Source organism: Hylobates moloch, unplaced genomic scaffold (assembly GCF_009828535.3).
Source record: "Hylobates moloch isolate HMO894 unplaced genomic scaffold, HMol_V3 SCAFFOLD_16, whole genome shotgun sequence".
NCBI classification, from domain to species: domain Eukaryota; kingdom Metazoa; phylum Chordata; class Mammalia; order Primates; family Hylobatidae; genus Hylobates; species Hylobates moloch.
Window position 1 is genome coordinate 53,943,958 of NW_026652291.1, and position 27,194 is coordinate 53,971,151.

Consider the following 27,194-nt stretch of genomic DNA (forward strand, 5'->3'; position numbering starts at 1 on the left):
GTCAGGTTAAGCCAACTTATGTGAAAGCAAACACATAAGGAGACACACTGGTTGGGATGCACTAAGTTGCAAGTACCAAAAATATCCAACTCAAATCTGGACTCTGAAGCCAAACTGCCTGGGTCTGACTCTTAGCCAGCTATTTATTAATACTAACTGTATGACCTCTGACAAGTCTCTTTACCTCTCTATCTCAGCTTCCACATCTGTAAAATGGGAATTATAACAGTACATGGTTTATAAGGTATTATAAGGCATATGGTAAGCACTAGGTAAGTGTTAACTATTAGTAAACAACAGGACTAGTTAAATTAAGTAAGGGAAACTTATAGAGTAACTTGGAGCCTAAAGTGAAATGGGTGGGCCCACAGGTGGTTTGATGTGGTGGCTCACATTGTCATACAGAACCTAGTTTCTCCTGGCACCCTGAAATCAGCTCTATCTTAAGGCTAGCATCTCTCAGAGTGGACAAATCAACCAGAATGTGGAAGGAAACAAGAATACTGAAACTCTCCCTGACTGGAGAATTCACAAGTCCTTTAGCACTGAACAGGGGCAGGGAATAGTTGAACTAGCCTAAGCCACCTAGGGCCCACATCTAGATCTGGTGGTGGGTTAATTTCCCCTGAAGTACACAGACATCAAAACCAAAATTTGGGTACCTCTGGGAAGTTGGGGGATAAGAGGAGATGTGATAGGCAACCAACAAGAACAAAGGCAATGGTAAAATTCATGAATTTTAAACCACAGAAACTGTTTTCATAGCCATCTGTATTCAAAAGTCATATCAGGTTTAGCAACCAGGCACAAAAATTCCTTTCAACCAAGATGAATTTCTAGCATGACATCGCCAACAAAAAGTGCTGTTCTCAGGGAAAATCCTCCAACTTAGAAGCATCTGCTTCTAATTTCCACAATGAAATCTTTGATTCTCTCATTCATGGGACTTGCACTCAATTCCCTCTGACACAGGAACTGCAGTTTTCTAGATAATGGCTTTGCTGTGAAATTCTCATTATCTAGTAGCAATATATGAATCTTAACATTAACTTTACTTATTTCCCCCTGAAATACTTCTTCCCAAAGAGAGCATAATGCCTCTAACAAAGATTGAACTAAATATTTGAGAAGTTGCTAGCTTTCTGGTAACATTGCAAAAGGATTTTCTATGTCATTACATGGCTCCTAACAACAAGGAAATGTACCAGCTAGAAACACAAAAGCCCACTGACAACAGACTAAATAAAATATGGTACATTAAAACAATTAAGCAGTGAAAAATCATAAACTACAGCTACACATTAACAAGTGCGAGTCTCAAAAAACAACATTAAGGAAAAAAGCAAGTAACAGAAGAATACATATGATAGATTCTATTTCTACGAATAGAAAGTTCATACGTTCACATGTCAGGTTCAAAAAGAAAAGAAAGTTCAAAAATAAGCAAAACTAATGAATGATTCATTTAGGGATACATATATACGTGTGATAAGACTGTAAAGAAAGGCAAAGGTATGATTAACTTCAAAATTATAATATGGGGGAGGCTGGACGTAGGAGGAAACATATTCAGAAAGCAGCAGAGAACTTCAAAGGTTCTAGAGAAATTTTCTTCATAACTTGATAGTGAATACAATGGTGTTCTTTCATCAATATTATTGTTTAAAATGTACAGACGTTACAAACACTCTTCTATGTGTATATTTCACAATTCTGTAAAGCACATCAGAAGTACTGAGGTTGAAAATGTTGTGAATAATCACATACTGATAATTAAATTTTAAAAAGATACATAAGGCAGGACAAGTATGAAATGCTGCTGTAACTGCCTGCTACATTTCACATAGGATGAATCTATTGGGGATCCTATGCAGAGTTTAACTACCATGTAATTACCATGTACCAAGTACTTAAAAAATGTTATTTCACTTACTACACGATTTGTTTTCAGGGATCTGAAACTAAGAAAAGCCTTAGAGCTCCTAGTATTGTTAATGAATTCTTGTAATTTTTATAATCTAGTGACAGGTATAAAATAATTTCTGAGTTTCTATCTATTCCTAACTGGAAACAAATGTAGCAAAGTGCAATCAAATGAAAAATTTATCACTGTAACAGATTTTAGAGACAACTTCATCCAACCTTTTAAGTTTATAGGTTAAGAAACTGGTACTTTGAGAGAATGTGCTGGCCAAGATTAGAGTCAGTTGTAGGACCCTGGTGTGCTTTTCCTTAATGGGATTTTTCTTCCTAAATTATATTCCAAAACTCCCATGGGTAAAAAACAATTTAGCTTAATCTAGTATATTTTCAGAAAGTTCAATATTTTATATTTTTAAATAGAAAGTTAAGAAACATGCTAAAATAATTTACTAAATTAAACATACCCAAATGCTAATAAAACCTGTCTTTTATCTTGATACCTTTCGTTATATGTGAAAAATTTTATGAAGCCAGAAAAGGACTTTTGAGATTCTAGATTTAATTTTTACCCTACATAAATTATGGGGCTTAGATTATGTTGTTACTCAGACACACTCAAAGCAGCAGCATTTGCTGTGGGGAAACCCACAGACACACACACACACACACACACACACACACACACACACACACACACACACACAGAGTACATGTGCAGAATAATGCAAAGTGAGGCTCCAAGGCCAGGTACTCTTTAAAGCAAAGAAGATCAAAAGCACAATCTACAGACTTCAAATTAAAAAATTTATCTGGACAATCGAACAAGACTTTCTACTGCTACAAAAGTCCTTATTTAACACCCCCTTGGGGGATTTTGCAGTGATTACACAAGCTGGAGACAAGTTGCTAAATAAACTTAAAAAGACAAAACATACAGTTTTAAAAGCCCTTAAGAGAAATGATAAAAATGTTTCTTTTATATATGGCTTTATTATAGTTTCACAACATATTTACCATTGTCATTTTCATGTACAGATTCTGTCTCCAACACATTAAAAGACACTTCTATCCTAACAAAGCCTTCCATTAATCAGAGATCTACAGTTCCCCTGTGGAGTCATCAAATCTTTAGCCAATGTGCTCTAAGGAGACCAAGATGCCTTCTGTTATTCCAGAGAAACATGGATCCAAGACTGCTAAGGTAGCTGTCAGAACATAACTGGGAGCTAGGGATAGCTGTATCCGTCATGCTTCTCCCAGGGGAATCTTCAATCAGAAGCCGGCCTCTTCTACTGTCACCCAGTGTTTCATTCTCTTAGCTTACTTCTAGAAGATAACTACCATGAATCTGCCAGTTACACCACGTGTGGAATCTCATTTTCAGTGGTACTTACCTATCTAGCAACATTCTATTTCCCATATGCCAATTCACAGGCATTATTTCTGTAACTCTTCTCAACTAGAGTTTTGAAGTAATATACAAACCAAGGTCAATTCAATTATTATCTATCTATTCTAAAAGAAACAGAAATAAAGCCACTTAACAGTGAACCTCTCTGGTCTCTCTGGTGTGTGAAGTCAACAAAATCCAGGAATGAGTCACTGAAGAGCCCAGTCCAGTCACCTCCATTTGACCTACCTATTTACTAGATCATCTGGTTGTTTAAAAGAGAACATTCCTTCTCACAGTAATCATCCTCTGATGCTTTGAGAGAGACTTACAGTATGCTTTTTAAAGGGTGTGGGGGGAGGAAACCAGAATTACACCTTACCCTACACAAACAGGGTTAATCTTCTATGAAAAATGGAACCATACCTCAACCTTGAAGGTTAGAGTTAAAAAAGAAAACCCCAAATCAATCAAACAAACAAAAACAAGAAACCACCCTACCTCTGCTCAGCACTGCTTTTTCATATGGCTGTAATCATACTGGAAAGGCAGAAGTACTGAGACTGACCCATAAACATTTATCCTGGAGAAACCCAAGGAGCAGACTATTCCAAGTCAGCAGGCATGGCAGGACCACTGCTCAACACCAGTGGCTCATTGTTGCCTCTTACTCCCACAATCCTACCCTAGAAAAGACTATATATCGCCTACAATTAATTGCCTTGGAATCACCTTATCTCCGACTCACAGGCAAAATCATTCAAATATTTAAAAAGCACTCACTGAGAGGAGTGCCTATATTCCTTCACGATTTTCACGTTTGGAAGAATGAATTAAGAAAACATGGTGTTGCTCCTCATAGTGGGCTTTCTAGGAAAAGTTGGATTCTTTTTTTCAGATATAAGATTTGCAAAGTTGTAAATCTATTGGCTTTTTACCTTCAGTACAAGTTTCAATAACCAGGAGACAAAATCCTGAAACTCCCTCTAATGAGTCTTTCTTTCAAAAGCATCTTCCAATTGAAAGTCATCTGTCTAGGATTTGGAAATTACTTTCTCCAAGAGTAAAAGTCATGATGTCTCCTAAGCTTCCATGTATAATAACTGAAAACCATAGCTGAGATCTAAGTTATCCACTTTAGTGAATAAAGTCATTAAAAGCAAAGATTCTGATAATAAAAAAGAAATACTTCCTTTCAGACTCTTAACTTGTCACATGCACCACAAACTCTAGACAATCTACAAACTTCCACTGTCAAGTGATTACTCCCAAGGACCATTCCTCAGAATCAGTATAAAAAGCACCAGATTCCACACATAATTATGCAAAAAAACGCCTCTGAACTTTTTTTCCCCTCCACATTTTTCAATGCATTTCTTCCAGTTTTGGGGAATTTTGAAAAATAACCTGTTACATCCAGGAACTTTCAGTTCTTGGCCATCAAATATTAATTACTGCAGGAATTGTCCTCTGCCATAAACAACTAGAAAAGTGGATAAAACGCATCAAATGGTTTTTAGACACTGAAGGAAAACAAACTACGTGAGCCTAATGATTGCCCAAACTTAATGACTGGAGGCAGTTTTGGTCCACAGTGAGGAAAGGAATCCAAAAAGAACTGAGAAGATTCCCTGAATTGAGAAGATAAAGAGAAAAGTTTGGGAGGCGGAGGCAGCTAGAATTTGGGGGGCAGCACAGAATCCCAAAGAGGAAGTAGGGGAACCCAGGGAGAGGTCCAAAGATCTTCAGAGAGGTTCTCCTGATAATTGGCTAACTATTGATCTGTGCTGATGTGCAAAAAAAACTCCACAGGGCAGAGGAAAGAATCTTCGACAAGCAATAGGTCAAACAATTCCTATAGCTCACATAGAGCTGGGCACAGTTCTCATTCCCACTAGCCAGAGGAGAAACCCTGTAATATTTATGGCATCAGATAGGTTAGTGTGAAGGATATCACCTCCGTAGGCCAAGTAAAGCTTCAGTCTGAAGGCTGCCCTGAACCAACTCTAAAGAAGGGTAAAAGCAAGCCTCAAAAGGATCAAACTGGGCCCAAGTAACTTACCTACATGGTGAATAAAGTCCAGACTTCTTAAAGCCCAAGTAACTCACATGCTAGAATAAGGTCCAAACTCTTTAATGCCCAAGTAACTTATCTACACTTATCCTCTGTGAAAAATGGAACCCAATGAATGGGTTCATTCATTCTTCTAGAATGAAGCCCAGCCCAAACTGTCAAAATCCAGCACCCAATAATGACTATTATGAATAATTTTACATTAATAAATTCAAAAACATAGGTAAAATGGACAAATCTGTTAAAAGACAAACTTCCAAAGCTCATTGAAGACGAAATAGATAACCTGAATAGCCCTATATGAGGGGACTTCAAAAAATTCATGGAAAAAATGGAACTAAAAGATAGAAATAAAGAATATAAGCTTTATTTCTCAACCTAAGCTCTAAAAGGTCAAGATATTTTTATAAGTAATAATACCAGCCACTTAGTGCATCCTAAAGAACTGAGGGTCCTGGGAATTTAACCATGTCAGTGCGGTCTTTTTACATTTTTAACTGAAGAAAAATGGGTGCTCTTTGAAGATTTTTAAGATTAGGAAACAAAAAGAAATTAGAAGGAGCCAAATCAGGAATGTAGGGTGAATGCCTAAGATTTCCCATCAAAACTCTCCCAAAATTGTCCTTGTGTGAAGAGAGGTATTGAGCAGGAGCATTGTTGTGGTGGAGAAAAACTCTCCAGAGAAGCTTTCCCAGGCATTTTTCTGCTAAAGATTTGACTAACTTTCTCAAAAGACTCTCATAATAAGCAGATGTTACAATTCTTTGGCTCTCCAGACAGTCAACAAGCAAAATGCCTTGAATATCCCAAAAAACTGTTGCCCTGGTCTTTGCTTTGACTGGACCACTTCCACCTCTTGGTAGCCACTGCTTTGAAAGTGCTTTGTCTTCAGGATCATACTGGTAAAGCCATGTTTCATCTCTTGTTACAGTTCTTTGAAGAAATGCTTCAGGATCTTAATCCCATTTCTTTAAAACTTCCAATGAATGTTCTGCTCTTGTCTGTAGCTGATTTGGGTACAATGGTTTTGCCACCCATCTAGTGGAAAGTTTGCTCGACTTAAATTTTTCAGTTCCAATTGTGTAAGCTGAATTAATTGAGATTCTACAGTGTTGGCTATTGTTTCTGCTGTTAAATGTTGGTCTTCTTAAATTAGGGCAAGAACAAGATGAATTTTTTTCCTCACAAACTGATGTGAATGGTCTGCCCCTGCAGGCTTCATCTTGAACATTTGCTAGTCTCTTCTTAAAACGAGTAAGTTATCCACCAACTGCTGATTTCTCTAGGGCACTGTCCCCATAAACTTCTTGTAAAGCACCAATGATTTCACCATCCTTCCCCCAAGCTTCACCATAAATTTGATGTTTACTCTTGCCTCAATTTCAGCAGAATTCATGTTGCTCTGAGAAGGGTTCTTTTCAAACTGCTGTCTTACCCTTTTTTAGTGCCTCAAACTAGATCCTATTCAGGTATCTTATAACATGTTAGTATTTGAGTTTATTTCAGTGCAAAACCATTCTGAAATCCATACATAATATGCATTTGCTGTGAACTTTCTGAAGATCCCTCAGTTATTAAATGAATTGAATTTTTAGTTAAAAATTTTATGACAAAGAAAATTCTAGGCTCAGATGGCATCACTGGTAAACTCTATCAATGTTCAAATAAAAAATCAATACCAATTCTACACAAGCTTTTCCAGAAAATCAAAGAAAGGGGAATATTTCCCAACTCCTTCTATGAGGCCATCATTTCCCAAACTAAGTGACATTATAAGAAAATTTTTTAAATAACCAATATCCCTCATGAACATAGACACGAGATTCCTAACAAAATCTGGTATACTGAATTCAGCAATATATACCAAAAGGATAACATATCATGACCACCTTGGGTTTATCCCAGGAATGCAAGATTGGTTTGATATTCAAAAATCAATGTTACTCACCATAACAGATGAAAAAATGAAATTATATGATCATTTCAATAGATGCAGAAAAACAGCTGATAAAATTTAACATATGTTCATGATAAAACATACAAACCACCGGGAGTGGTGGCTCACGCCTGTAATCCCACCACTTTGGGAGGCCAAGGCAGGTGGATCACCTGAGGTCAGGAGTTCGAGACCAACCTGGCCAACATGACGAAACCCCATCTCTACTAAAAATACAAAAAACTAGCCGGGAGTGGTGGTGTGTGCCTGCAATCCCAGCTACTCAGGAGAGTGAGGCAGGAGAATCACTTGAACCCAGGAAGTGGAGGTTGCAGTGAGCCGAGATTGCGCTACTGCACTCCAGCCTAGGTGACAGAGTGAGACTCTATCTTAAAAAAAAAAAAAAAAAGACCTAACTAAATATATAAAAATGTACATTAATAGGAAGACTCAATATTGTTAAGATATCAATTCTCCCATAACTAATCTATATATTCAATGCAACTACAACCAAAGTTCAATTAGTGTTAAACATGAGTACACATAAAAACTGAAGAAATCCAAGGCTAGTTAATAGTACTGTGCCAATGTCAATTTCCTGGTTTTGAAAACAGACTACAGTTGATTATCATTGGGAGACTCTTTACACTATTTTTGCAACTTCTTGTGAGTCTAAAATTATTTCAGGCCCAGGTGCGGTGGCTCATGCCTTTAATCTCAGCACTCTGGGAGACTAAGGTGGGAGGAGCACTTGAGGCCAGCCTGGGCAACATAGTGAGACCTCCATCTCCACAAAAAAAAATAAAAAATAAAAAATTAGCTATTTGTGGTGGTAAATGCCTGTGGTCCCAGCTACTTGGGAGGCTGAGGCAGAGGACTGCTTGAGCCCAGGAGGTCAAGGCTGCAGTGAGCCATGATCATGCCACTGCACTCTAGTCTTGGCAACAGAGTGAGACTTGTCTCTAAAAAAATTAAATTACCTCAAAATAAAGTTTTTAAAAATCCCAGGGACTTTTTTGTTTCGGTAAAAATCCACAATCTGATTCCAATCTACTTTAGCCCTTATACAGAAATTACTTTGAAATGAACTACAGGCCCAAATTGAAAAGCTAAAACTCAAAGTCATAGAAAACTTACAGAGGAAGATCTTTGTTGCCCTGGTTTTCTTAGGGCATTAAAAACATGAACCACAAAAATTTTGCTTTTTAATTTTGCCCTTTGAAAGTCACTTAAAAAATGACAAAGAAATCACTATAACAGAAAATACATTTTCAAAACATATTTGGAAAAATAAAAACCATATCTGATTAAAGATTTAAATCCAAAAATATATAAATATTACAACTCAAGAACAATGCAACTCTTAAAAATATGGCCAAAAAAGTTAAACAGTCACTTCACCAAAGATATACAAATAGCAAATAAGCACTTGAAATGATACTCAACATTATTAGTCATTAGGAAAATGCAAATAAAAATCGAAGCCAGATACCACTACACACCTGCTAGAATGGCTAAAGTTAGAAACACTGACAATACCAAATCTTAGTGAGAATCTGGAGCAACTAGAACTCTCAGAGCAACTAGAACTCTCAGACATGGCTGGTGGGAATGTTAAATGATACAGCCACTTTGAAAATGGATTTGACAGTTTTTTATAAACATTCACTTACCATACAACTCAGAAATGAAAAGTTATGTCCCCCAAGACTTATATAATACATAAATGCTTATAGTAACTTCATTCATAATAGCTCCAAACTAGAAACAATCCAAATATCCACTAACAGGTAAATGAATAAACAAATTGTGACAACTGAATACCACCCAACAATAAAGAGGAACTACTGATATGTGCAAGAAAATGGATGAATACACCATGCTAAAGTGAAACATGCCAGATACAAAAGCATCTAGAGTGGCAGGGGAGGAGACTCACTAAAAAGGAGCTGTAAGAAACTTTTTGACTTGACAAAAATGTTCTGAATCTTGACCGCAGTGCTGGTTACATGATGATATATACATTTGTCAAAACTCATCAAATTATCCACTCGGTGGCTCACGCTTGTAATCCCAGCACTTTGGGAGGCCGAGGCGGGCGGATCACGAGGTCAGGAGATCGAGACCACGGTGAAACCCCGTCTCTACTAAAAAAAATACAAAAAATTAGCCAGGCGTGGTGGCGGGTGCTGTAGTCCCAGCTACTCGGCGAGGCTGAGGCAGAAGAATGGCGTGAACCTGGGAGGCGGAGCTTGCAGTGAGCCGAGATTGCGTCACTGCACTCCAGCCTAGGTGACAGAGCAAGACTCCACCTCATTAAAAAAAAAAAAAAAAAATTTTGTTTATTTTATTATTGTATATGATTCATCATTTAAAAAGCTGATTTTGGGCAGGCGTGGTGGCTTATGCCTGTAATCCCAGCACTTTGGGAGGCTGAAGTGGGTGGACCACTTGAGGTCAGGAGTTCGAGACCAGCCTGGCCAACATGGTAAAACCCCATCTCTGCTAAAAAATACAAAAATTAGCCAGGTGTGGTGGTGCATGCCTGCAGTCCCAGCTACTCAGGAGGCTGAGGCAAGAGAATCACTCGAGCCCGGGAGGCCAAGATTGTGGCACTGCACTCTAGCCTGGGTGACAGAGGGAGACTCAGTCTCAAAACAACAAAAACACCAGCATTATTTCATTTGAGCTTCACAGCCTTCTGCATTCTAATTTAAAGATTACAAAGTTCTGGGCTGGGCACGGTGGCTCACACCTGTAATTCCAGCACTTTGGGAGGCTAAGGCGGGCAGATCACTTGAGGCCAGGGGTTCAAGACCAGCCTGGCCATCATGACGAAACTCTGTCTCTACTAAAAATACAAAAATTAGACGAGCATGGTAGTGCATGCCTGTAATCCCAGCTACTCAGAAGCTGAGGCAGGAGAATCACTTGAACCCAGGGGGAGGAGGTTGCAGTGAGCCGAAATTATGCAACTGCACTCCAGCCTGGGTAAAGGAGTAAGTAAGACTCTGTCTCAATAAATAAATAAATAAGCTCTAAAGAGTAAATCAAGCAACTGTCCTTAGTATCTCACCCTTAAATGTATAATATGTAATCATTTCAAAACACCTTTACTTTCATTTCCCTCTCCTAACCAGTTCTATAAATTAATAGAGTATTTTTCAGGGTAACAGCTGCCCTGAACAAATGACTGATGATGTGAATTAATTTAGACCCTGTATCTATAATATACTGATTAAAAATTTCCTGAAAATTTACTCATCAGCAACATGAGCCTAGTTCAAGAATATGTAAGGCAGTAATTAAAGGAAATATTGTTTTATAAGTTAGATAACTTCAATTAGCTTTCCCTGCTAGCTTTTACTCTACAACTTGTATTTCATGAAAATTTTTCTTTACATTTCTCTAGGCGACTGTAGAAGCAAATAATTTAGTCAGTTACAAACCATTAGCTCTCAACATCCTCTTTCACAGATTTAAAATGAATGAGGGTTCAGAAAATGAGTATTTGAGTTTTAAAAGATTTTATTTTTAAGTTTTAATTAGAATTTATTTTAAATTCTAGATGAGATAACATTTATTAAAAACTGTTCCTGATTTTAATTTCCTTAAATATCCTTAATATTACACTTGAAAATCTTGGGTTTCTTTGAAGTAAAACCCTTAAACATGTCAATTTTTCTGAATCTCCTTCTATAATTATAAGTAACGTGAGTTCCTCAAAAGAGATTTCAGAAATGGCACCACTGCAGCTGACCTTTGTTTCAGTGTGTCACTAAACTATGCAAAAAATTAACTTTACCACTATATTTAGATGGGTTAAGTATAGAATTCTATTTTCTTTGGAAGAAAATACATAAAACATTTCTGATTGTTGTGATAAAACATATGCAACCACACAAAATTCCACTCTATATTTTGGGTCACACATGTCAGTAAATTTGCTGCCGAGTTTTTTTCAAGATACCATATTACTTAATTCTTCCAACCGATAAAGTATTAATTTTTCAGTTATGGGCTTGCAAGTATTAAATAAAGGTGCTATCCACTAGTAACTGTTGGGGGATTACTACGTTTATTTTTTATATCCTATTTCTGAAAGCCATGAGAAAATTCCTCATTACAAATACCTTTGAAATAATTATAGTTTCATAAAATAAAAGTTGTTTTTGTAAGCTATTCATATCTGATTTTTTTTGAGACAGGATCTTGCTCTGTCACCCAGGCTGGACAGGCTGGAGTGCAATGGCATGATCACAGCTCACTGCAGCCTTGACCTTCCAGGCTCAAGCAATCCTCCCGCCTCAATCTCCAGAGTGCTGGGACCACAGGCACGCATCACCACACCCAACTAACTTTTGTATTTTTTGTAGAGACAGAGTTTCATCATGTTGCCCAAGCTGGTCTCAAACTTCAAGGCTCCAGCAATGCGCTTGCCTCAGCCTCCTGGTGTTGGGAATACAGGTGTGAGCCACTGTGCCAGGCTAATATCTGAAATTTCTAGCCTAATTTCCCGTTTGTCCTTTGTTTACTTATTTAAACAGAGTTCAACTCAGGTACCAAACAATAAATTCTAGAGCTATAAATCATAATTTTGTTTATCACTAATGCAATGACAACAGCCAAGTTCTCAGGGAAAAAACGTTTTAACTATTATTTTGTTACAAAATTATCTTTTTGTTTGTAAGGTTAAATTTTTACATTTCAATTACTTTACAAACTGCCATGGAATACATATGAGAAAGTTAAGGAATTCGGAATTCAGTCCTGTTGCAATTCCCACTTCAGTCCCCACTCCTAGACCAGATCAGACTGCCCTAAAGTCTCACAGCACCTCTACTTCTTAGTAACACTTTTTGAAATTAAATCATTATGTACTCCATTATTTAAATCTGCCTTTCCTGCTAAAAAGTAAAAGCTTCAAAAGGGAAGGTATCACAGTAGACATACTATTTACCAAATGAATAAAAAGATAAGACATTTAAAACAGTATTAGTCATTAGGAAGAAGCATATCTAAAATAATAAAATGGCACATAGTAATGACGCATTCATCTGGAAGCATCATCCATCTATGTAACAGAACTAGGGAAATGGCAATAAATGAGGTGTTTAGTCAATTCATACTCAAATGGATTATACAAATGTTACTGCAAAGCTACAAAGGAAATGGCACAGTAAATTAAGAAAGCACTATTTGAGGAAGTAGATTTCACATCAGATTTTGATTACGTTCTACTTCTTCCACAGGTGTCACTATAATCATAGATTACCACCCACTGGAAGCTAAATCTAACAATAGAGTACTAGTCCATTTTCATGCTGCTGATAAAGACATACCTGAGACTCTGTAATTTACAAAAGGAAGAGGTTTATTGGACTTACAGTTCCACGTGGCTGGTGAGGCCTCACAATCATGGCAGAAGGTGAAAGGCACAACTCACATGGCGGCAGACAAGAGAAGAGAGCTCGTGCAGGGAGACTCCCATTTTTAAAACCACTAGATCTTGTGAGACTTATTCATTATCACGAGAACAGCACGGGAAAGACACACTGCCATGATTCAATTACCTCCCACTAAGTTCCTCCCACAACGCATGGGAATTCTTGGAGTTAGATTCAAGATGAGCCTTGGGTGGGGACACAGCCAAACCATAGCAAATAGTTAACCTAGAAGATCTGAAATAAATTTGCTAGGTGTTAGTAAATTAAATAATCTTTGTCTTCAAGAAACTAGTACAGCTGGGGAGCTAGAAATGTGCTAAGTTCCAACGATGTGACACAAGCAACATGCAGCTCGGATGCAGCGGAAGGAGAAGCCAGAAGCAGAAACACGAGGTAGACGAAGTGTGTATGCATTAGACAGGACAATGGGAAGAAGAATTTGGCTAGATTTAAGGAACTTTGAGAAAAAAATAAGTATCTAAACACAAGGTCAGCAAACTCACATGCCTACCAGGGCAGGAGCAAAGAAGTGAAGCCTGCAGGATGAAAAATGCCTACAGCAGCTTGGTTCCAATGTTAGGGACAAGAGAGTCTCTGCCAGGGACTGTGGGAGACTACAGACCACACACCCCGTATAAAGGGGGAAGCTGTTATGTTGCTACAACAGACCTTGCCAGGCCTTCAAATTTTTCATGAGAAGGTATAAAATGCAATTTTTTAATGTAAAATTTCTCTATTTTTAAATGTTGGCAAATAACTATGTTAAAAGCCAAAACATGTCTGCAGCCAAACTTGTTGGTGGGCCACAGGCTTGCAACTCTGGGTTGGCATGATGAATTCCACCCTAAGAGATCTGGACTTTATTCTGTAGTCACTGACAAGTGACATAACATTTATTTCAAAACGTGCTCAGTTTTATACCTCTGCATACTCCAGTATCTACAATGTAAAATCCTCAGCACTGTGAAATTATTTCACATTGGCCTTGTGTATTTCTGTTCCAAGCCAATTACATTCTAACTAACTGTACTGTAACTTAACTAACTGTAGAGTAACTTACAAGTTTCAGCTGACAAAAACATTCAAAGTGATACAAATAAAACAGGGCGGGCAAAGCAGTACCTAAGAGAATGCCGACATTATATGCATATACCACAACCCACTAGAAACACACATATAATCACCAGAGCTCCACTTCTCAAAAACCTTGTGTCCTAATCCACTGCAAAGGAAAGTCTTTGCCCTTTCCAGCATTTTCTAAATTAGCAACTTTCTAAAGACTAATACTATATTTTGGTATTACCAAACTAAAATATATGTAACAAAGTTTTCATTCTACCAATCACTCTAAGCTTTTAACTATCCAAAAACAATACTTATGCATTAAAGGCCTATGTGTTAGCATTTTAATAAGCTTAGAGAAAGAAAAGATAATTAGTATCAGACACTTGTTGATTCATTTTGATGATAGTATTACAGACAGCAAAATTCAAAGGTAGTTCCCAGAAGAGAAAATTCTTGGTGTATAATTATAAAATACAGAACTATGAAAATTGCTTAATCACATGCTTTGAAATAACACTTCATGATGAAAGTCATCAACAAGGTATTTAAAATTTTAACGAGGCAATTTTTTTATTAATTTGCTCTAGCTCTTGGGATTCACTAACCTGAGCCATCTAATCTGTGAATGACGGCCTCCAGGCCAATGGGGCACTATACTGTGTGGCCTAGTCAGATCAAACCTATCACCATTGCTGAAAAAGAAGCCAACTCAAAGCACATGTCTCATCTTTCATGAAAAAGTACTGCTATGGTTTGAATGTGTCCCCCGAAAGTTCATGTGTTGGAAACTTAATCCCCAATGCAATAGCATTGGGAGGTGGGGCCTAACAAAAGGTGACTGAATCATGAGGGTCAAGTCCTCATGAGGGGATTAATGTAGTTATCACAAGAGCGGGTTGTTATAAAAACCAGTCCAGCCCCTTGTGCTTTCTGTTTTGCCCTTGCTTCTGCATTCCACCATGGGATGACCTGAGCCAGATACTGGTGCCATGCTCTTGGACTTCAGGGCCCCCAAACCATAAGCTGAATGAACTTCCTTTTTTTAAAATTTAACTTTCATTTTAAATTCAAGGGTATGAGTACAGGTTTGTTATATAGATAAACTTGTGTCATGGGGGTTTGCTGTACAGATTATTTTGTCACCCAGGTATTAAGCCCAGTACTGATTAACTATTTTTCCTGATCCTCTCTCCCTCCTCCCAACCTCCATCTTCCGGTAAGCCCCAGTGTACGTCCCCTCTATGTGTCCATGTGTCCTCATCATTAAGCTCCCACTTATAAGTGAGACCATGCAGTATTTCTGTTTCTGCATTAGTTTGCTGAGGATAATGGCCTCCAGCTCCATCCATGTTTCTGCAAAGGACATGATCACATTCTTTTTTATGGCTGCATAGTATTCCATGATATATATATACCACATTTTCTTTATCCAGTCTACCACTGATAGGCATTTAGCTCGATTCTATGTCTTTACTATTGTGGATAGTGCTGCAATGAACGCATGCATGCGTCTTTATAATAGAATGATTTATATTCCTTTGGGTATATACCCAGTAGGGATTGCTGAGTCTAATTGTATTTCTGTTTTTAGGTCTTTGAGGAATCACCACACTGTCTTCCACAATGGTTGAACCAATTTACACTCCCACAAACAGTGTATAAGCATTCCTTTTCCTCCACAACCTTGCCAGCATCTGTTATTTTTTTAACATTTTAGTAGCCATTCCGACTGGTGTGAGATGGTATCTCACTGTGGTTTTGATTTGCTTTCTCCAATATCAACGACAAACTTTTTTTATATGATTGTTTGCTGCGTGCATGTCTTCTTTTCAAGTGTCTGTTCATGTTATTTGCCCACATTTTAATGGATTTTTTCTAGTAAATTTAAGTTCCTTATAGATGCTAGATATTAGACCTTTGTCAGATACATAGTTTGCAAATATTTTCTTCCATTCTGTAGGTTGTCTGTTCACTCTGTTGACAGTTTCCTTTGCTGTTTAATTAGATCCCATTTGTCCATTTTTGCCTTTGTTGCAATTTTTGGTGTCTTCATCATTAAATGTTTGCTCATTTTTATGTCCAGAGCAGTATTGCCTAGGTTGTCTTCCAAGGTTTTTACACTTTGGGGCTTTACATTTAAGCTTTTAATCCATTTTGAGTTAATTTTTGTATATGGTATAAGGAGGCAGTCCAATTTCAATCTTCTGTATATGGCTAGCCAATTATCCCAGGACCATTCAATGCATAGGGAATTCTTTCCCCATTGCTTGTTTTGTCAGGTTTGTTGCAAATCAGACAGCTACAGGTGTGTGGCCTTATTTCTGGGCTCTCTATTCTGTTCCACTGCTCTATGTGTCTGTTTTTGTACCAGTATCATGCTGTTTTGGTCACTGTGGCTCTAATAATTTGAAGTTGGGTACCATGATGCCTCCAGCTTTGTTCTTTTTGCTTAGGATTGCCTTGGCTATTCAAGCTCTTTTTTTTTTTTTGGTCCCATATGAATTTTTAAATAGTTTTTTTCTAGTTCTGTAAAGAATGTCAATAGTAAACTTCCATTCTTTATGGACAGAATACCTTATGTGTGGTACTCCATTTTAGTATCAAAAAAAATCTAAGACAAGGATCAATAGGTTGAATTAAAGAACACATCTTTACTAGAAATGAAAAAGTCTTTAAACAAAGTATGAGTATTTTCAAGATATAATTCTCATCCAAAGACATTTAACAAAGAACTAAAAAACTGCATAGACCTGTTTCTCTATTTCAAAATATACAAACTACAATCTATATACTAGAGCCCTACCCTTCCAATAATAACTAAGGAAAAGCTCAAAGGCTCCCTAACCCTGACAAAGCCTGCTAAAGATACGCATGGCCTCCAACATTCCCATTTCCAAAGTCCCACTGCACATCCTACCAGGCATATTAAAATGTACCCACATCCAATATTAAATATTTGTAATATACAAAACTGAATTACAAGTAATAGTTATCTTTCATAAATTTTTTATTCTTTTGAACCCACTCCAATGATGTTTTCATCCCCACTCCTCCAGTGACACAGCTCTTGTCATCATCACCAATGACTCCCCAGGTTGCTAAATCCAATGAGCAACTCTCAGTCTTCACCCTGCTTGATCTCTCAGCAACATGTGAGCTAACTGATCCACTCTTCTGCTGGAGATATTTTCTTTGACTACAGGGACATTGTTCTAATTTTCTTCCTATCCTCTGCTTGCTCCTTTTTAATTTTCTTTTACTGATTCCTCCTTATCAACACAACCTCTAAAAGACGAAGCATCAGGTTTAGCCTAAGACCATCATCACAATTAGAAAAACAACTCATAGTTCATTCTTCCATTGTGTAGGTCAATAGAGTTAACAATATCTTCTAGTGATAACATTGTTACTCAAGGAATGGAGACACTTAATTGGGTTCACTATGTTGGAAAAATGTGCATAATTACTTTGGCTTAAAACACTTTCTTGGATTATGTGTGTGATTTCTTCTTCTCTCTACAAACTGTAAATACTGATATGCCCCAAGGCTTGGTCCATAAGCCTCTTTCTCTGACTACACACATTCCCCAAGTGATCTCATCCAAATTCTGTTGGCAACTTCCAAATTTGTATCTCCAACCTAGACCTCTTCCCTAAATTCCAGATTCCTACAGCAACCAGTGATTCTATTAAAATGCAGATCAAATCATCTCACTCCTCTACACAAAAGCTGGCTCCCCATGCCACTAACGGTCAAGTCCTGAATATGGTCCACATAAGCCAAACATGTGCTCTCCAAACATCTCTAACCTTATCTACTGCTCCTTCTCTCCCTGCTCTCAATGCTCCACCACTGTGGCCTTCTTCCTGTTCCTGGAACACATCAGGCATGCTTCTGCCTGATGCCTTCACTAGTCTCTCTGGCGCAACACTTTTCCCCCAGCTAGCTCTGTGTGGCTCTCTTCCTCCTTCAAGCCCTCTTCTCAGTGAGGCCTACCTTGGCTATACTCTTCCAAGTCGCAAAGTCCCTGCCTCCCTCCCCCAGCACTCCTACTGTCCCTTAGCCTGCTCTACTTTTTCTTTTTCCCATCAGGCTTATTACCTTCCAAAATACTACAACACTTATTTTCTTATGCTGATTGCCTCCTAATAAAATATAAGGTCCACAAAGGCGAGTTTTTTTTTTTTCTTTATTGTATTCACTGACATTTCTCAGACCTAGACCAGTGCCTGGCATATACTAGGCATACATTATATTGAATGCATGAATTTAAACATTTAATAATATTAATTTCATAGTTGTCTTTTAATATTTAAGATTTTTACCAGATCTTGAACATTCTGTTGCTCCTAGAAAAGCCCCTTTTCTTTGGGCTTGAAGGATAGAAAAATCTCGGCCTGACTTCACTATCCAATATAAATCCAGTGGCCCCAGGAAGGCTGGGAACATCCTATGTGACCATCCTTGATTTGGGACCCTAAAACCGAAGCTCAACTTCACACTCATCTGGAAACATCTAATATATTTTCACACACATGTATTTTGTTCCTCCAACTAGACATGAAACGCATTGGCAGAAATTGCACAAAGTATTCAGCACAGTCCTGAATACTTCATAAAGACATAAAACCTGGTTTTTGACGGACTTGTGAACATTTTTAAAGTGCTAAGTTTACTAAGCTCAAGATTTTACATGCACAATCACAACAGGAAACTGGGTTATCCAGACTAGGTCCCCCACCCTTTAATGAACAGATCAGAATGATACAGCACGATTCTTCTAGAGGATCCTGTACCTTTTCTGGCTGAGCTTGTAATTAGACTAGTTAGATGAAAATGTATCTTTCTAAGGTGCTTAACTGTGTCTTTCTTACGTTTCTTTGAATGAATGGTTTAAAATCTCAAACTCTGGCCCTCATAACAGAAAATCACAAATGGTTCTGACCCACATTATATAAACTGTGCCAATGGTTAAGGGGTGGGAATAAAGAACTGCTTCATATCAATAATAATGGGTTTCTTCAAAAGTACTCACATGAAGCCATACAGGGAACATGAGCAAAAGACATGGGCCACTCAGTGGTACTCTTTAACTTTAAAAGAACTTTGCACAACATCAGTCACCGTGAGGAGAATTTTAAAAATCTGCAGGCTGGCTTTTTTGACATATGGAAAGAAACAATTATCTAGCAGACAGAAGCTGAAGGACTGAGACGGCTGGAAATTAGAAGAGAATTAGGAAAAATAACTCGATCAATTAGTAATCAGTGCGACACGCCAGCTGCTCCTACTGCAGCAACACAGACTTGCCAGTATCTGTAACTGAGAAATACTAGGTTTTGTTGCCTGCTTAATGCCATCAAAAAACAAAGTTAAATCTCATGAAATGCTTATAAGTGAAGGCTTGGGAACCTCCAATAAAACTGTAAGTCCTTTTATACATCACTTCTTTTTGTCTTAAGCACCAATAGCTAACATCACGTAAGACGTTTATTATATATCAAAGACCATGCCAGTTGTTTTACACGTACCATTTCACTTAAAAATAAGAACAATCCTGTGGGATAGCTATTATAATTATCTCCCACTTTACTGATGAGGAAAAAGAGGTGTAGAGAGTTAAGAAACTTCCCCAAGGTTAAACATGGGAGAATACTGGAGTCTGGATTTGGGCCCCAGGGGACTGATCTCAAAGATCTCATTCCTATCATTATATTTTACTATCCCTCTTCTATGCTGTCTTCAATATGGATTACTCTATTCTGTAGTAATTTCACTGAGCAACTTGTCAGAGCTGTGGCCCTATGGTCAGCATATTTTTTATTTGTTAACATTACATACGCTAAATTTTTGCTGTGATAAGCAGTATCTTATTCGGGTAGAATATATAAATACTACACACATATTTATAAAATTCTCTAATTTTACCTTCTCTTCACCTTTTTAATGAGCTTAAGCTGAAGCTCTGAGTCTTTTCTCAAATGATAAAACTGTCCTTTATTCTTTAGCGAAACATAAAAGAAAATGTATACATGAATAGTTTTCCTTTGCAAGCACTTTATCTGTTAGATCTCTCAGTGAAATCATAATCTTATGTTTTACAATAAGTACTTTCTGGAGATTGCCACAGATTTTAGTGTCAGTATTTCACTGCTGCTCTCAGTAGACAAAGACTGGATGTTTCCAGGGATCTTTAAGAAACGATAACTGGATGGGGGTGGAAGGAAGACACAAAAAGAGAGAAAAGAGGGAGAAGCATAAAGGCAGGAGGAGTCCAAAAAAATGAATTTTTGAAACATTTTCTTAAGGATGAGTTATTCCGAAAATATTGACAAAGCAGTCCTTTGAAATTAGGGTCCATCCCAGATCATTTATGGATCAACAAAAAAGTGAATCAAGAGGGACCTCGAGAGATCTCCTACTTGATACTTATAACCCAAAGTCTCATCGGGAAGCCCTAGAAGTGAGGGAGAGAGAGAAAAGGGAAAAGGCAAGCCCCAGCAGAGCTCTGTATGGAGGGCAGAGGTACAGCAGGCTGAATGAAGAAAAATTCTGCCTCACTGGGCTACAGATCCATTTTCTCTGGGCAGATCTGAGTCTATCTGAACGGAGCCATAGAATACCTTTGCATGAATCAGAAAAGGGCACCCATCCTCCAGGCAGTGAGCCCCTCGATGGACCCACTGCTTGGACTACATAGTAGGGAGCTGGTTTTCAGACCCACCTTGCATGGCAAAACCTGCACAGCTATAGCTGGCAGCCCTGATCTTGCCTTCTCTCTCTCCAACAAGCATGTGGCACTAGAGGAGACAAGATTGAGAGTCAGAGCAGCTTCTACTATTGGCGCTGTCATCAGCTGTGAGACTTTGTATGAATCATTCAACCTCTTGAGGCCGCAGTGCCTCCATCTTTGAAAAATGATGGGGCTGGCTAGATGTCACCTAAGGCCTCCTTCCTCTTACCAATTCTCAGTTGAAATCTGGTGATATCTAGTTGGTATATTCCAAACTATATCCTTAGGATACAGTGGCTGAGTTGAACCTTTAAAGTTTTCTTAAGATTGCTTTTTTTCCTCTCACATCTTACCTCTAACGTTACCTTTTTTCTTTTAATCTTAAGACCATACTCTGCTTTCAACCCTGAAGTGCTCAACATTTTTGAGAGCCATCAAAAGGTCACCTACCATGTACTGTCCTAATATCCAAATATCCCAAATATCCACCAACAAAATGGATAAAGAAACTGGGCATATTCAAAAAAAAAAAAAAAAAAAAAAAAAAAAAAAGAAACTGGGCATATTCATTCACAGAAATAACAGGAAAAAGACCTATTGCTACCTACATCGATTTGGATATATCACATGACATTATGCTGAGCTAAAGATGACCAAAAAATGTGTATTTCATTGCATTTAAATGCAGTCCAAGAACAGTTTAAAACTAATCCATGACAATAAAAGTCAGCATAATGGTTATCCCGGGGGCAAAGATGATGACTGTAAAGAGAGGCTGGTAATGTTCTGTTTCTTGATTTGGATGCTAGTTGCCCAGATGTGATCATTTTGGGCTGTACACTCCTGATCTGTGCATTTGTCTGGTTGTGTATAATTCAGTAACAAGTTCAAAGAAATAAAGCTACAGGGACCAAAAAAAAAAAAAGTCATCTACTGAAACTGTACACACAAGTGCTACTACCTGTGGGGAGAAAATTAATTACATTTCATTTAACCCAATCAGAGAGAAAAATCATCTGAAAAGCTGTGAGAAACTTCATTATATTTCCTAAAATATGCATCAAGAAATTGCTTTTTTTAAATGATTTCCTCCCTCACATGAAACTGTGGCTATAAATTAATATAAAATATTGTTTTTCCCTCTGTCTTCATATACCAGTAAAACATTATTGCTCAAAGTTGTATAAAACATGTACAAAGTTTTCCCTTTTTGGAAAACATCTGAAAACACCCCCAAGAGGATCCATTTGGAATACTGAGAGTCTAAATAGATATTTTTCATCAGAATTATCCCAATTATCAGCACATTAATGCAATGACCTGGATAATGACCAAATCTCTACCTAGTTTCTTGATGTATCAATTTAACTCTGCTAAGTAAGGCCATACAGGTGGGGAAAGACATTCAAGAAAATGCTATGCTAGCCGGGCGCCGTGGCTCAAGCCTGTGATCTCAGCACTTTGGGAGGCCGAGGCGGGCAGATCACGAGGTCAGGAGTTTGAGACCAGCCTGGCCAACATGGTGAAACCCCATCTCTACTAAAAATACAAAAATTAGATGGGTGTGGTGGCGGGCACCTATAATCCCAGCTACTCGGGAGGCTGAGGCAGGAGAATCGTTTGAACCCGGGAGGTGGAGGTTGCAGTGAGCTGAGATCAGGCCATTGCACTCCAGCCTGGGCGACAGGGCAAGACTCCGTCTCAAAAAAAAAAAAAAAAGAAAAGAAAATGCATGCTACAGACAACTCCAAGGAAGCTCCAGGAAAACACTGCCTTCTCCTTGGGACTGTATTTGGTTCATCTGTGAATTTGTTTCAGCACATTTTTCTCTTCGTGACTTGAAGTAATACAATCAGCTGAGAGATCAATGATTTCTTTCCCCTTCTCAGTGTTCTGTAATTCATCTTTGATCAATATGGTACATATACTGCATGACTGCTCTGTTCCATTTGATATATATAAAAAGTGATCGTACACAAACTTGTATCAGACGTCATTACATCACTAAATCGCATAAGGTAATGAGAAGCACAGATTGCTTGTTTTTACCTAAAACTTCACAATAACTTCAGCCATTACTGCTGTAGAGCCCCCTCTGGTCCCACGGCATGGGAAGTAGACATTAGTAGTTTCCTCAAATGTTGGGGGACTAATTAAATATTTGTAGAATCATTAGCACTTAAACAAAAAATGTTTCCAGTCTTTGAAATGGGAAGTGGCTTTTGGAGTGTACGGCATACAGTTATAAGCATCCAGTCCCTGCATATTATTTAACACCAAACTAGTGATTCAACACGAAGACAGGCAAAGTTTCCAGGATAACTATCAATTAGCAGTCCTATTTCAAGTTGTACACAGACCTTATAGGGCACCTTAATTCTAATCATTCTAATCCTTTTTTCTCAGCTAAAAATACCTTATTCTTTAATCTACACTTTTAAACAGTAAGTTCTCTCTACTTCAGCCTGGTTTTAAATACTTATCCTTCTAACTTTAAGTTTTCCCTGCAATTCAATGTCCAGTATTCTACTTCCTCGTTCCTCTCAAATTATTCCTTTAACTTGTTTCTACTTATTTTTAAAGGCCCCCAAAGCCTCTTCCTCAGGATAATGTGCAATTCAGAAAGCCCTTTCAACTACCCTCTGTATCAAAGTTTAACCACAGAGACCAACGATAACATTTTTCCTGTTTGGGTTTTGGGGAACATACATTATAACTGAAATTTCACTACTCATAAAACTCCTTCGCTAAATCTTTCCCATTCCTCTGTCCTAACTCTCCATTGTTTTATACACAATCACAACATAAACACACTCCCAAAATGTGTAATGATATAATCATACAAAGACTTCCTAAAAATACATAATTTTAATGTGTGCAACAAACAGCCTTTATAACTCTAGTACTGGGAGTACACGTTTAAAAACATACTGACTTTTTAATAAATTGTGTTTGTTGTTCCTCGTTGGGGGTGGGGAGGAGGTAGAGGATCATCAAACAAGGACCAATTGCTATACCTGAAACCACAAACTGTGTTGCAGTAGGATTCTATTGAGGATCGTAAACACACTTAAAACTTTTTTTTTTTTTTTTTACTTTAAAAGAAAGTTGAAATTGCAAAAATGAAAGCCAAAGCTTCTATGCTTTACCCATAAGGATACACAAACTGAATACCTCCTGTTTTCCCACTTATGAAAGAAATATGCTTCATCTACCAAACTAGGGCATTTATGAGGTTTGTATTAATGAACAGAAAAATGCAAAAATGTACAAATGCAAAAAACTTTCTATCCTTTAGAAGACTTAATATTAAAATGATTTTAGGGAAAGCCCAAGAAATTTCATTCTCAACTCAGAAAACTACCTAAGGGATAATTTGTGAATGCCATCTGGGATCCAGGCAGTCCCATCCACAAAAGGGAAAACTTGTTGAGATCATCCAAATCTAAAATTCACATACATTTTTACATCTGGACTGAATTAATCTTTTCTTGGTACTGGCTTTCATGTAATAAAATAATTGTTTGCAGGTTTTATTTTTCTTAAAAAAAAACAAACCCACAACTTTAGAAATCAAAATGTGCAACATCCAAATCGAAAACTACAAAGAATTCCTTTATCAAAAAAGTCAGTTGTGAGACAGGACTCATTTACACTCAATTCTGAACCTGACAGCTCAGTCAAAAACAATTACGTTTGAAACTTTCATTCCAAGCATCTGCCACAAAAGGCTACGCAGTCTATTACATCATAAGTTCAGAAAGCCAAAAGCTTTATAAGTATAGTCAAATGTGGAAACAAAATCCAAAAACTAGAAAAAAGACCCCCCCCATTCAGCTAACCTAGTTGAGTAACAATTTTTTTAAGAATTTGTAACTAAAAACTGTTACCTAGCACATTGGCATTTTGCTTTCAAAAGCAGCGCGTCTTCATCCAGGCCCATGCTGTTTTCAGGCGTTTTCCTATAGAGCCAGGAGCATCTTAAATCTGTAAGTTCAAATTATGTACTTAAAACTAGCAGCTTATCCTTGTTGCCCCCAAAAAGGAGATACTGGAAATAGGAAAAATTTCCTGCCCCTTAAAATGTCTTGAGTACTGCAAGAACTGCTGATTACTGTAGCCCATCAGTGTCAGATCTCAGAGATTCTTGCAAGCAACTCAAAGCGGGGAATATTAGTTCATATTACAGTCAGTCTGCTTTCTGGAGAAGATGTCCTGCATATAATTTGATATTAGATATCCCCTGGGGGACCCTTTTCATCTAATAATCCTACTAAATGTCCATTTTAATATGAAATATGAATCCAGTATGTTTACAAACATACTGGGAAAAGTATTCAAATGCCAGCTGTCTCATACTGTGAAGTATTTTCATTTTTAACATAAAACGTTTATTTCCCAAAGCCACACCTGAGAAAATGATTAGGTGCTGTTAAGTTTTATACTACAAAGGACATCAGCAAAGGCATCTGTTTTCCTGCCTCTCTTCTGGTCTTCTCCCCTCCCCCACTCTCCATCCTGCAGGCCATTTGTAGGTCCTGGTTGTTAAAATTTCTACAATAGTCTCATAATGCTCTAAATTCTAAAAAAAAAAAAAAACTTCTCATCCTTTAACACTGCTGAACCTAAACTCATGCACTGCTCTAAGAAGGAAACCCAAAAGTCACAAGCCTTTTTAATGACAGATGTATTACGGAAAATTTTCCCCACGAAGTTTTGATGCTGTGAAATATCAACTCCCTGAAATCACAGAAAGGAAATGACTTACATTCTTGGAAAATGAAGCCACTAGCAGCTTTCTCCAACAGCATTTTCTAAACCCCAAACTACACCCTGTGGCAAGAGGGAGTATTTCGTGCAAAAACTAAATTTAAATAGATGCTTATAAAACCAATAAACAAACATTGCCGGGTCCCAGAGAAGAACAGAAGGGAATCATACTCGGAAAATCCAGCAAGAGATACTTTTTCTCCACATTCAGAAATGCTGGAGAGCACAGGCTGGAAGTCAGAAGCAACCTGAGAACGCTTGCTGAAGTTTTCCTTCCCTGCTGTGAGCAATGCACAGCTCCTGAGGGAAATACTGGCAAAACAGATTTTGCTTAAAAAAATAAAAATGAAAAGGTGTTAAGGGGGAAAACGAGCTAATATTTCTTTGGACACTAGCTACACAACTGCACGACCTGAAAATCTGCCAGCTTTCAACTTTAAAATATGCTTATTTTGACATTTTCCCATCTATTCGTGCCTTTAAGAAAACGCCCGCACCATCAGGTTATGCTGTCCCAGGACTCGAGTTGTTGTTTTAATCTCTGTAGACTTTACGCTTACACGAGTGGACCCCAGCTGTCCATACCTGACAGTGCCTGGCCCTCCCGGAGCCGAATCCGGTGGTCCTGTTCGCCTGGGGCTCCGCCAGCGCGCCGCAAGCTCCTCCAGAAACCCAAATTCTGCAGGCCGCGCCCCCAACTCGTATCTCATCCAGGCCCCCGTCTGGCGCCGATCTGCCCCAGCTCAACCTCCGGCTCCGCCGACTAGGCACTTTCCGGGACGCGGGACAGACCCTGCGCTCGGGTCCCTTCCCGCAGCCGGGCTGTCCGGCCTCTGCGCGCGCGCACAACAGGCGGCAAGGCGCAGCCCCCGGGAGCGCGGGACTCGGGTGCTAATCCCGGCGCCCAGCCACAGCGACACAGACCTGGGTGCCGGGGCCCGCCAGGGAGCCCTGTGATCCGGGGACCTCTGCGATGCAGAGGACCAGGCACGGCGCACGGAGCTCAGGCGCGCAGTCCGCAGCCGGCACCAGCCTCCCGCCCCCGCCGCTGAAGCGGCCCCGAGCTCCACGCCTCCCCCGCTGCCGGGCTCGGCTGCCCTAGGGCCTCGTCCGCCCGTCCCGGAGTGGGCGAGATCCGACTCACGGAGAAGCGACCTTACCGCCGATGCCCGACACCCAGAGCTAAGGGAGCGAGAAGAAGGCGAAGAAAGAGGCGGAGAGCGGGGCACTGCCTTTGCTGGGACTCGCGACTTCCAGAAACCCTCCCGAAACCCAGTCCCGCCGCCGCCCCGTCGGCAGGGGGCACAGCGGGCGTCCGGGACGCGGCGGCTGAGCGATGGGGCGGGCCGAAAGGGCCCAGACGCCGGGTTCTTGTTCATACCTCGGAAAAAGTCTTGAGCACCAGGCGTTGGGCTCTCCGGTCAGCCCTCTAAGGCTTCCTGCCGGCGCCGAGCCTGCCCCGCTCCTCTCAGCCTCTTGGCCCCGCCAGCCGGAGGAGCGCTCCGCGTCCGCCCCGCCCCCCGCCCACGCCTCCCGACCCTACCCGCCCCCCGAATCCCCGCCCCCTGAGACCCCGCCCCCGACCCGCCCCAACTGGCCGCGGCGGCAGCTGAGCCGCGGGAGCTGCGCGCGGAGCTCGCGGCAGTACGGGGAGCGCCCGCCTGCCCCGCCCTGGACCCAACCAAGCGCCCCGCGGAGGGGTGCGGCCACTTGGGAGCAGGAGAAAGCGGAGTAAGCCATCCCTCTGGGGACCCAGGAAGCGAGGCGAGCCTCAGGTGGACGCGGTGGTGTGGACCACGGCGATCAGGGCCTTTCCCCCTGCTGTGGAGACCGAGGTGCGAGGGGACGCCGGCGG

The 27,194-nt window shown here is 39.4% G+C and overlaps 1 protein-coding gene across 7 annotated transcripts in view; it reads right to left on the bottom strand.

Annotated features, from left to right (window-relative positions):
- FRMD6 (FERM domain containing 6) overlaps positions 1–26,839 on the bottom strand; it is a 127,135-nt gene extending 100,296 nt beyond the window's left edge. For 5 of the 7 annotated variants that reach the window (XM_058429310.1, XM_058429309.1, XM_058429308.1 and 2 more), the window contains exon 1: positions 26,721–26,839. The gene's annotated coding sequence lies outside the window, so the exon portion shown is untranslated. Of the gene's footprint in view, positions 1–24,459; positions 25,600–25,924; positions 26,310–26,720 lie in introns of those variants that run through there. The other 2 variants (XM_032179463.2, XM_058429306.1) reach the window with 2 other exon arrangements.
- Between the last annotated feature and the right edge of the window lie 355 nt (positions 26,840–27,194).